The sequence below is a fragment of the Sinohyriopsis cumingii genome, chromosome 11, assembly GCF_028554795.1.
Source record: "Sinohyriopsis cumingii isolate HCF-2022 chromosome 11, ASM2855479v2, whole genome shotgun sequence".
NCBI classification, from domain to species: Eukaryota; Metazoa; Mollusca; class Bivalvia; order Unionida; family Unionidae; genus Sinohyriopsis; species Sinohyriopsis cumingii.
Window position 1 is genome coordinate 73,128,486 of NC_142971.1, and position 10,629 is coordinate 73,139,114.

The window sequence follows — 10,629 nt, forward strand, 5'->3', positions numbered from 1 at the left end:
AGTGTCTGAAACTTATTCGAATTACATGCAAAAGGTATCCAGATCAGCAGTAGACAAGCTAGAGCAAGGTTTCTAGTTTTATTTGACTGAGTTATGTTTGCTACCAAATTTGTTAAGGTCAAATTCTTGGTAAGGGCTTGGTTAATGGGTGAATTGTCGTGCACATGGTTCACTGGGTACATATATGGTTTGGGTGGTATTTTATTTCATTAGATACAATACAATCTAGGTCAACGAGAGTCGTATATCAGTACAATTTATCAACCTTTTCACCGCTACATGTGATTATCTCTTCAATCCATCACGCACCGCTACTTCAAAAGTTATAAAGAGGAAACGAAGTTCGTTTTATTCTTCGCCAGATTTGTTTAGCTTATGGGTGACCTTAATTCTTAAACATTTTGAGGGTAACAAGTAAACATTCACGCTTGACTAACATCTTGTGATACTAAATCAACAACCTTATCATCGTACATGACGATCAAGTGGAATAATTCAGGTTTTCGGGTAGTGGCTTTATGTATCGGCCTATCGCGCAACAGTTGACCGAAATATTTGATCAAGATAGGTGCCGACTAAACAACAAAACAAGGCAATATAAATAGATACTACTTAAGTTTCTAATGTTGGATATATTGCTTCCGCACATAATTATTTCTAGCAATGATGTTTGGAGCACAGTTGGAAGAACATTTTCGACTCAGTGAAGGTTTTCCCCCTCTTTTTACACCCGAGCTCCTGCTGGACCGAGAATGATACCCTTGTATTTAACATCACCTTTTATTGTTTCGTTTCTATGTTGTATACCCAGAGGTATATATGTCAACTGAACTCAGTGAATGTTTTCCCACCCTCTTCGTTTTCCAGCTCTACCGATGAATGAAAATTATGAGATCATTATAAAGGTTTCAATTCAATTAAGTCGAGCGCATTGACCTTAATCGCTGACAATATTTTTATCAAATATATATCACCGTCAGCAAAATATAGTAGTAACAAGTCTAAAACGTACTGAGCTCACAATCTTATAATATACAAAAATAAATACGGTATACAATATATCTACGCATTTTAACTCTGAGATAGAGAAAGGCAGAAGAAAGAAAATGAAAGTCTTGGTATATTTCTATTACTTATATGTTTCTATTCTTCCATATCGTGACTTACACATGTACTAGTAGTAACTTGGACTAATCGAGGGACAGGTGGGCCAGTTATAGGGCAATGGGAAATTAAAATGAAGAGTGCTTTTGGGAGACATATGGATTAAACTTGACGGGGGGGGGGAGGGGGCTATTTTGGGGACAAGGGGAAATGAACATAGAGGGGGCACTCGGGAGAAAAGGAGAAATCCTATGTTCAATTTCTATATGAGGTTAACATGCCGGGGATATTATAATAATAGTCCAATGCTCTCTTGGCCTTTCAAATTTTCCGCAATTTTCTTTAACATCTATTTCATCGTCTTTTAAAGGTACTACTAACGTATTATTTCTAGCATGGTCCAAACCTTAACTTGTTTTTAAAGTGGAAAGTGTTTTCCACCTGCAGGCTCTAATTTATGTAATCTAAATTGGAATTCCTTTTCTATTTCTGTCTGCTTCTGTATTTATCTGTATTTTCTTTGCATTTGCATTTACATATGCCTATCATCTGTTATTTTTCTCTCCTTTTTCTCTTTATGCAATTGATTTTGTCTTTCTGTAACTGCATTTATTTCTATCTTTGTTTTCAGGCAACTGCATTTGCATTTATTTCGCGTTTTCGTCTTTCTGCAACTGCATTTCTCTTTCTCCCTTTCTTAACTGTATTTGCTTCTCTTTTTCCGCCTTCTGCAACCGCATTGCCTCTCTTCTTTCTCTTTCTCCATTTCCATATGTCTCTCTGTTTCTTTCTGAATCTGAAGTTTTCTTAGATCTATTTCCATCACGTGTTTCAATTTCAATTCCATTATTTTCATGTCAGAGTCCAATAGAATCCTACCTGTCAAATCCAAAGCACTTTTATACAAGAAATGCTTTGAAAGATTGAACAAACATTATTTATTTCTGGCTTTGTTATAGCAGCCTTCGCCTTAGAGAGACTATATTGTTTGTCAAAAATATAGCAACCCATCCCTTTGTAATGACTCTAACCGTTTCTGAGACGGGTGCAAAATAAAATTTGCTAATTTAGATGACATTGTGAAATGTTGCTGGTTTCACAAATGTGTGAAGTTAAAATATCTCTCAAATACGTGGATTTCAGATTACTGGGTTTTATGCAATAATCTAACAAAGTAAATTTAAATTTCAAATCCAAAGTATTCTGAAATATGTTACAGAAATTCGTATCCCTGACGAGCCCTCGTTTTTACTGTTACGACCGTATGGTCTTAAGAATAATAAAAGAAGGAAGCAAAAGCCACAAGTTTTTGTAAAATTCAACAAATATTTCATATCCTATGAAAATAAATTGACAGGTTAAAGATATCTTATATTATTGGTAATTAATCCATAACAATCATAGAAAGTCTAAGACAAGTCCACATAAAACTATTCTAATTAAATTTCAGTGCTGTAACAGACACAAATTCAACTATGATTGATTGCATGTGACTGTAGTGACTTGGAAAATGGAAACGTGTCATTATATTGATCACAAATCTTTAATTCAAGATGCCTTTCTCTGAATTCACTATAAATCCAACTTCCAAAATAATGTTCTGTCCAAGAATATTATTGAGCAGCTTATAATTCCAGTGAACTAATTTAAATAATGAAATAAATCCAAATTAATAAATGAACATAACACTACATATAAGTCTGCTTCGGTTCAGATGTTATAGGAAGAATATGTAATTTGTGCAAGTAAACGACATTACATAAGAAATTAAGGCTCAACAATAGATCTAGGATGAGGAATAAAAATTAATTACTAGAATAATCTACATTGCCAGCAAGATCAGGTTTATTATTACAGTTATAATATACAAAAGGGCAAGCATCAGGGACACACAGTTTTCATGGAGGAATACCAATGTCGTTCACTCACATTACGATAAACATTATGGTGTTTACAAAAATCAATACGCTTAGTCGGGCTCACCATCAACTTCTTTTGAGCTAAGGTCAATTACCAAAAGCAAATATACGTTTCATACAATTATGGAAAAAAACAAACAAACGTAACACATTACATATGCATTTGAAAAATATTACCTGTTGGAATATCAAATGATTTGTCACTATACAAGATTTAACCATATATGTTTGTAATAAATGATGCTTTACTATATTTCATCAAAACCGCATACATCTATCTGATCGCAGGCACACTAATCGCTGTGATCGCAGGCTCACTAATCGCTGTGATTGCAGGCACTATAATCGCTGTGATCGCAGGCACGCTAATCGCTATGTCACTTTGGCTCCTCTTTGGCAATTTTAGAACATTCAATAATGCTCCCTGTTTAATATTAACAGCAAATAATTCAATATCATCTATTACCCGTGGTGAGAATTTCATAGTATAGATGCAAGGGGCTTTCTGCATGGGCGGATCCATCTTTATAATGTTTAGTTTCATTGTTTGTATAATGGAGGTGGTTTAGCTTTAAAGATGTTATTTCGCTCCTCTATCATAGCCCATTGTTTCTCCTTCATACATTGATAAAACACATGTACTGACACACGAGATTCGGGAATACATCTCATCACTCCTTCACTGCAAAACACCGGTAAAATCTGCCTAAATAAACTGATATCGCTTATAACCTTCCTAACAATGTTCTAGACATTTTATTCAAACCATACATATCTGGTTATAGTTTCAAATTTTCACTTTTTCTGATACCTCTTTTAGTTAATGGAGTCGTACGACAAATAAACCAAACTGATCGTCCATTATGATACTTAGCACCATAAGATCTTAGATCGATGAAGTTGTATTTAATTTTCATGAATATATTTATATTTCATCTTATAAATATATTTCTGAACATATACAGTGATTTGCAGCCAATACATAATTTTGTCACTAATGATTTGTTTAAAATATTTTCACCAAAGCGCTTTTATAATACCAAACTAAATTAGGTAACAAGTGAAATTATGAAAACAATTCAAACGCATTTGCAATTACATTAATACATTTTATTAGAAGTAAAACTTGACACTATCCACGAATAGTTCAGAATATATAGTCTGTAGGATCGTCAGCGATATCTATCAATGATATCCCAGCACCAAATCCACGCGGAATTTTTTCATAAGTCTGGAATGAAAACAACAGAAAATCTATACAATATACTGAGTCGGAGAATTTCAAATTGGATAAGTTATGTTCAAGTCACACTGTGAATTGCATGTGAAATGTTTACTTCAGGTGAAATGCACTATTTATTAGGAAAAGAAAAAGGCTATCAAACGTAACGCAACTATAAAAACATAAGACAGAAAAGATGAACAATTAAAAACAATACCAAACTTATAGCATTAAATAATGTGAATTTATTATTAATTATTGACTAATGCTTACAATGGAATAGGGAAATATTCGTATATTTCAAACTGTTATCATGATAATACATCAATTTTAAAGCATGACTAATCTAAAACACCCAAATGCATGCTGAGAATAAACTAAACTCATATCCATTTCAACATATTTCCTTTTCGCAGCGTTTGTAAGAATACAAAATGGAGTTTACATTTGAAACCTTTTAGCATTCATTCACGTACGTTTCAGTGCTCATGCTAACACAAATATAATTTCCCTAGCAAATCCTTTTGGACGATTTCAAATTAATGCATTTAAGGTCTATATTATCAGCTGTCCTACAAGATGGATCAAATTTGAATGTGATAAATAATGACATAAAGTAGCAACAATTGAATTTGATCACTTAAATTCTTATTATAATTATCCCTTTCTGCTTTGGTGTGCAAATATGTATCCATGGTAATCGATATAACTTCCATAGCATCATAGTGTTGTCGCTCATAGCCAAAGAACAGCTAAATTAAAAGCAAACTTACGTCATCTCTCCGATCATCCCTCAATTCAAGTACCTGAGGAAAACAAATTTTAATTATTTACAAAACGTATCTAGAAAGCAAGTAGACACAACGACATTCCAAGTAATCGTCATGTTAACGTTCAATGTAATTTGCAGCCAATTGCTATAACTGCAACTTTAAAGTTTGAATTAAGCATGTTTGAAACATGCCATAAGATAGAACAATAAATTATGCTTAGTTTCAAAATGATGCAACATTTCCGTACCGCAAAAGGTACAAAAAGAATGATATTAATAAGATAGTGGAAGTTACATATATAAACAGATTAGTATCATGTACAGTGAGACCTCCATTGAAACATTGACTGGTTCATTGAGTCAACGATTTATTCCCTGACCCAAATGATGATTGATCAATCTCGTTTAGGGCAGAAAGATGTGACTTTGTCCTTTAAAAATGAAATAAATATCATTTGTTCACTTTCATTTTAAATTTTGTAAGCTGATTTGTATTTCGTATCTGCTTATGCATCTATCACATTTACTGGTATGTATTGTTTCTAAATGTACTCACGGCTTTTGCCACTCCTTTCACAACCTATACAGAAAGAAATCTCATCTTATTCTCATACTGAATGATTGGTAAAATTCTTGAAGACATATGATATAATTATATATTAGTACACGATATCATGTTGCAATAAAGAAACATCATGAAACAACACTTTTTCTAGTTATTCTCTGATTTATCAACAATTTCATCCTTATTATTATCTGTTTGAACACTTTGTCATTTACTGATGTGTATTGTTCGAAAGTACTCACAACTGCTGCAACCCCTACCACAACCAATAAATTAAGAAAATAAATGTAGAAATGAATTGATATATATATATATATATATATATATATATATATATATATATATATATATATATCCACTGCATACACATAAAAAACACCAACACACAGACACAAACACATTTATATATATATATATATATATATATATATATATATATATATATATATATATATATATATATATATATATATATATATATATATATATATATATATATATCTATAAAGAATACAAATCATATGGCGAATACCAGTCGTGTCAAGTTCCCTGGATCCCGCAAGAGATCACGTGTGTCGAGGATTGATTAGGATAAATGTAATAAACTGACAACTAACTACCCTTAGCGCTTTCAACTTTTAATGAGTCTTTTTCAAAGGCAAATACAAAACATAAACTAGACAAACAAATGCAATAGAAAAACGGTTATGTTAAACATAACCGTTTTTCTGTAGCATTTGTTTGTCTAGTCTCTGTTTTGTATTTGCCTTTGAAAAAGACTAATTAAGAGTCAAGGCGCTCAGGCCAGTTAGATACTAGTTTTGCACTGTTCGTTGTCAGTTTATTGCATCTATCTATCTATCTATCTATTTATCTATCTATCTATCTACATATATACATATATATGTATGCATATAAATACATACGTGTGTGTGTGTGTGTGCGTGCGTGTGTGTGTGTGTGTGTGAAGTCCGACCCCTCTGTTATAATATCCGTATTCCTAAAATTTCAACAACGTATCAATGCTATGCGTAGAAGGTTCAGATAACGATTTTCCTTGAAAAAGGTATGAAAAGTAAAACGAAATGGAATTGGAGGCAAAGGTATTTTTAATTACATTTAAGTTCTTATGATTATACTTCATTTTGTTATTGTAAGTAAAACAAACCGAAAACAAACGCAATGTAATATTTCCCGTCACGTTTAAATTCATAAAATATTATATATGTCTCAATTGTTTTGGCTCTTTATCGCATTTACTCTTTGCATTGTTTCGAAATTTACTCACACCAATTATCACAGAATGTGTGTATGTGTGTGTGTGTTTCCGTTTCTGAGTGTGATTGAGTGTGATCGAGTTTAATTTTTACTAGTGTCTGCTGTGTTAAACAGACTGTAACGCTTGTGCTGATTCTGTGGCCTAGAGGTTTCAAGGATTGTACAGCACAACACAGATAAAGCACATATCTGACTTACAAATCAACAATAAATATCTTCAGTACCTGTTGGTGTAATGGGAGTGTTAATTCGATGGTGACACTTAGTTTTCGTCGTGTCTGTTTACATTTTTTGTTTTATCATTATTCATCCGTAACTCGTTCAGTGTCATGACTTCACATTGGAAATGCGTCTTGTTTTTGTCATATCTGAGAGAAGCTACAATTCTGCTTGAATCTCATTCAAGTAATATTAGATCGGAGTTACTCTGTTGTGATCGTCATTTTCTTTCATTCTATTCAGCTTGTTTGAGAAGATCCGTATGTTCCTGAAAGGTCGTATTACCTTATATATGTCAAGAACTGTCTTGAAAGTCCAGTCAAACCATTGTTATGCGTGATTAGTTTTGACGCCAATCTTAATCGTTCTTTACCTTTATTTCATATTTAGGCGATGAGTGATTATGCTTTAGCGTAAGTTTGATGGATAGTGGCGGCGCCATTGATTCTGTATCATATTTATAATCATTTTTCTAAATAAAGGATCAGATCGGAGGTTGATTCTAGGTGAGTAATCAATTGTGTTGTATGACGATAAGTATGACTTTTGCATGGGAACAAGTGAAATGTCCAAGCATGTTAAGCAATAAACGTAGTGTATAAGCAGCAGCGTTGCTGACGTGTCCGTGGATAGCTTTGTTATGTTGTATTCATTATTTGTGATTATGGGAGTGGGTATTTTAATGATATTTCCAAATGCGAATGATTTACAAATTTTCCAGAAATAAATGTCAAAATGCTTAGTATTCACAAGACTTTATGATATGAAGGAATGTGCCCTTTAAACTGGCCATCTATGGGATTGTCTGCATGTACTCTTCTAAGGGATTTGGTAATTTTTGAAGAAAATTATTAGAGTACATGCGCAGTCAAAAACCATACTGTTGACAACGACAACATTTTTCAAGTCTTTAGAAATAGGGGAAACAATTGCTTTCAATCCGGGCGCATGCAAGTGTATTTTGCTTTACTTGGCCCTTTGTGACAAACACCAAAAATGTAGATATTTTAGAGAAGTTGATGCTTCATAAGTTCTAATATCACAGGATATATTCGAGATGTGGGATGATTAAGATGCATGAGGTGGAATTTATTAGGAAATACAGAAAGAAAGAAATTTGCAAACTTACTGCAGCTCCCATCCTCTGAAAGAACAAAGTTGTAGTTTTGATTAATTTGCAATGTCAACATTTTGCAATGATTACCTTCCATGGAATCATATTCTAGCTTCTTTGAGAAACATTTTACCAGGTTATGTTGTGTTGTACAGATAGGTTTTCCATCAGTATGTCTCTATTTTCATACGCTCTGGATGATACTAGAGCATATATGGCCTTTAAAAAAGATATAACATTTCATGTTCCCTATAATTAAAGTCAGACAAACACTTCACTCAGTGTGGAAATAAGATATCTAATACATAATATAGTTATCATTATATTTACATACAGAGCATAAACTGTCGTAGAGTCAATTAAAAACAAACTGAAGCACACCTGTATACTAAATAACAAACGAGAAATTATTTGATAGTATATAATCGAAGAAGAAGATCAGGATGATGTTGATTGGCATGAAATTAAGCACAAATTAAAAGCTTGTTTAGATTTCTCTCAATTGTTATGTGTCTTTTTTCTATTCAATGCAATGTGATGACGTGATTTATACTAAACATCTCACAATGTGATTGTTCCTTCTTCCTTCTCAACATATCTTGGAAATGGATAAAATAGAAGAAAATCTTGAATTTGAATTCTAAGGATAAACAATTGTAAATTGGGGGACATACTGTACAAATCTGAGATGACCACGTTATTGTACATTTGTGCTATGAACATTGATATACTCCGATTATCAGTAACCTAAACTACCGACCTCCGCTGAGGAAATAATTAAGTTCATTGTGACTCCAATATTAAAATCTGGCGCAATACAACAAAACAGTTCAGACATGCCTCAGCTGATTCCCAATCCAGGGCAATACAATACTAATTATATATAATTATCGACAATGACGAACAGGGTGTCGTTAGCCAGATAAAGAATGACCTAAAACATACTAAACTAAGTCTGAATTGGGAAGCTACAAACGTTGTAGTAATTTACTGGTATAAAGAGAGGAATTGGGTAGAGTGTGATCAATTATTCGCTACAATTAAACCCAAGTTGAAAAGAGAAATGGAAACAGAATGAACAAACAGGATCAAAGCTTTTGAAGAAAGAGTACAGATACCTGGATTTGACAAGGAACAATTGAAATAAAACGTGCCAGTGCCACGAAAGTAATTTTTGCGTAATAGATATGCTCAATTTTCAACATGGTAAGTGTGTTAGCAACGCTATAAAACTGATCTCATATTTTTCCAACTAAATAGGAATGTCGAAGTTTCCTTGTCTTGAAATTCATGCTTGTGATTTACGAGTTTGATGAAAATGACCTAGTTGATAAAAGATGAAAAGACGGTGGTAAAATACGATAACTAGGCTAGACACTTGACCCTAATTATAATGGCACAATTCATAGATAATAATAAAACAACAGCATATGGGAAAATCGTAAGAAAACGCTACCCCAAAAAACGTAAAGTTTCATTTAGGTCATCAGAATTACTGATATATGACCAAACTCCGTCATCAGAGATTTGACTTATGACCAAACTACGTCATCATAGCTTTGACATATGACCAAACTCCGTTATCAAAGTTTTTAAAGACCGCCATGTGTCCACAACAGTCATGAAAACATTTAAAGACTGAGGCAACATTAAGAAGCATTTATTACTTCATTACGCCTATATTAGTCCGTTCTCGGAATAAAGCGCATTAATCTTATCGTGATAAGATATTTTTGCACGTAACTGATCACACATTAGTGTGGAACGAAGTAGTACACAAGCCAATACAGCAAATGATTTGTCTAAAACAATTTAATAAATACAACTTAATTTGCACGACAGGCACTGAAGTTATATCTACCAAAATTGTCTTAATAACATTTTGTAGTAAAACCTACCATATCCATGGGAAAGAATTTTCGAACTTGGTCGTTATGTGAATATCTATGAATTGAAATATGCATCTTCGCTATATATGTATATGTATATATATATATATATATATATATATATATATATTCTACTTCTTGGTGAATTTATACGTTAGACAATAATACTTACTGCTTATTGCTTGGCATCAAACTGGTTTGTGTCGGTCGTCTTCCAACACTGTCAGACTTCCAAGAGAGTTATTACTTAAGTGGAAAATAACGTGCATGCGCAGAAAGCTTAACATATTTCCTGGAATCGGGCTGGAAGGAAATAGGACTCACTCTTTGGTGAGTTTGTTTGTTACTTGTGTTACTACCTACCACGAAATGCGTATGAATACAAGTTGTACCTACTGAACAAAAACGGGTATTTGTTGACTTAGAACAAATAAATAGAAACTGCCTTTCATTTCTGACATGCAAATTTGTTTGAAAAAGAAATTAGACCTGACGCCGTTTGCGACTCTCTGAAGTTGTCATCTTACTTCCTTGACAACAATGACAA

At 33.0% G+C, this 10,629-nt stretch overlaps 1 long non-coding RNA gene across 1 annotated transcript; it reads right to left on the reverse strand.

The window, feature by feature from the left end:
• Positions 1-4,118: 4,118 nt before the first annotated feature.
• On the reverse strand, positions 4,119-10,385 carry LOC149788728 (uncharacterized). Its single transcript, XR_016424241.1, has 5 exons — positions 10,255-10,385; positions 8,209-8,223; positions 5,574-5,597; positions 5,019-5,051; positions 4,119-4,254 (listed from the first exon to the last, which is right to left on the reverse strand). It is a non-coding gene; the product is annotated as an uncharacterized LOC149788728 (long non-coding RNA).
• Between the last annotated feature and the right edge of the window lie 244 nt (positions 10,386-10,629).